Source organism: Orycteropus afer, unplaced genomic scaffold (genome assembly GCF_000298275.1).
Source record: "Orycteropus afer afer isolate SDZICR_OR568_19922 unplaced genomic scaffold, OryAfe1.0 scaffold00290, whole genome shotgun sequence".
Lineage (NCBI taxonomy): Eukaryota > Metazoa > Chordata > Mammalia > Tubulidentata > Orycteropodidae > Orycteropus > Orycteropus afer.
The window spans coordinates 4217345-4219478 of NW_006921877.1; the positions used below are offsets into that span (position 1 = coordinate 4217345).

The following is a 2134-nucleotide window of genomic DNA, read 5'->3' on the forward strand; positions in this document are numbered from 1 at the left end:
CGATGGCAGTGAGTTTGGTTTTTTTGGTCTCCAATTCCACAGGCAGGAAGAGGTCTGGTGTGTTCAAAGGACGAGAAGTAGAAGAGAATTCCCTTTGAGTCACAATTCTGTTGACAAGAGGGTGAGGCATGGTGAGAGGGTGGGCATGAGTAATGTGGGCTGCTTTTCTGGCACTCTGGACTTGCCTTATATTCATACTGATCGTGGGTAGAATGGCTTTAGACAGCTACTAAGCTGTCTAACCTTACCTTGAGCTACACCCAAGACCACACTCTTTACAGCCACCACTCCAGGGGCACAGATCCCGCTGAGCTCTGAATAGCTGAATGAGAGGCCAGGCCAAGTCATGGTGTTTGTGCCTACTCTGGAGATAGTTGCTTCAGCTCAGCCCCCTGGACTACATTTGCTGGTAAACTGCTCACTAGGCTTTTGGAAGAGCTGATTGGTGGCGACTAAGGGGAGGGTGGGTCAGAGGTGAGCTTCGTATGAGGTCATAGAAGGCTGTCGGGTAAGTAGCTGAGGTTGTGCAAGAGGATGTTCACTGAAACCAGCAAAGGCAGCAATGAAGTATGCACAAGTGAACACTTGCTATCAACACCCTAAGTGGAAGGTAGGTATAAAAAAGAAACACCAGAATAGCTCAACAATGGTTCACAGTAAAGTCCCACGACTCTACCATTGCTGTCATCTTTAATCTGTAGACTCCCGCAGGCCCCACACACGTTTTCTCTTTTGCATTCAATACTTCCAAGAGGTGTTCAGACCTGTCTTGTGTCCATTGTAACCCAAGAGGGGAGGGACAGCCAGGGAGGTGGAGTGGCCTGAGCCCGCGGGGGTCCTTCACGTGGATGAGACTGTGCAGTGGCTGGGACCCTCTGCTTCAAGGCGCTCATGTTGTCCTGCCTGTGGATTCCAGTTGTGGGCTGAGGCTTGGATGATTTGAGGAGGGCGGTTTGCAAGAGTGGTTGCTGGCAGTTCAGGAGAGGATGACGACCATGAATAATATACAGTGAAGAGATAAGATGTTGGCGCTGTGCGGGTCGGCCGTCAGGACATTCTTACCTGGCGGAGATGTATGCGATCACAGACGTGGTTTTCCCGTAGCGACGCTCACTCATGCGCTCATTCATCGCGCCACTAGTCCGCTGCCCTCTGCGATTTACCCAAATGTGAGCAACTCGACTGCAGAATTTGAGGTGGTGGGGGTGCGTTCGCGCTTTCCCTTCATGCGTGCGTTTCACAGCTAGACCTGTACTGCCGTTTATAAGTTCCTTATTACCTTTCCAGGTCTTCTTTACTGAATGTTTTCTCTACCTGTATTTCTTTTACCAAGCCCATCCTGCTGGGCTCTTCTGCTCGACCAGCAAAGTTCTGCCATTGTCCGCCCGGAATCGCTGTCCTCGTCTCTCTCATTATCTTCTCTCTCGCGCCCCTTCCCCTACCTCTCCCCTCTCCCCTGCCAAACCCTTTCCACTTTGCACTGCAGCATCCTCCACGCTGCCCCTGGGAACTGCTCGCCTTCACACCAGGAAGCTGGCGGATGGTCGGCCCGCCTGCTTGCGTTTCTCTTTCCCGGAGCCTCTTTCCTTGCTCAGAGCCACACCGGAGAAGACGCAGCCTCGCCCTTGCTCGCTCAGGACGGGCAGCGCCCACCCGCAGCGATTCGGCCCTGGAAGGGCGGCGGGGGGTGGTGGGGTGTGCAGAGTAAGGCCGGGGGGAGTGAGTCGTGGGTTTCGTTTGGGAAGGGCTGGTAGTGGGAACAAGGGAAGAGGGCCGCGCGGTCCTTGCTTGAGTCATCGCCCTTGTGCGCCTAGGAAAACAGAAGACTTGTTCAGGTGCAGCTCTGTCGTCTTCTGCTTGAAGCCACACTTGGGAAATGCGATGTGCTCCCTGATCTTACTCGTTGTTGTTGTTAGGTGCCCTTGAGTCCGCTTGGACTCATAGAGACCCTTTGTACAACAGAATGAAACACTGCTGGGTCCTGTGCCAGCCTCACAGTCTGTTAGAGCCCACTGTTGCTTTCAGTGTGTCAATCTATCTCCTTAAGGGTGTTCCTCTTTTTCACAGACCTTCTACTTTACCAAGGAGCTCTGGTAGCATAGTGCCTAAGGCACTTGACTGTTAACCAGAAGGC

At 53.0% G+C, this 2134-nt stretch overlaps 1 non-coding gene across 1 annotated transcript; it reads left to right on the top strand.

The window, feature by feature from the left end:
• Positions 1 to 1054: 1054 nt before the first annotated feature.
• Positions 1055 to 1226, top strand: LOC122151015. Its single transcript, XR_006163942.1, has one exon. It is a non-coding gene; the product is annotated as a U1 spliceosomal RNA (small nuclear RNA).
• Positions 1227 to 2134: the final 908 nt, after the last annotated feature.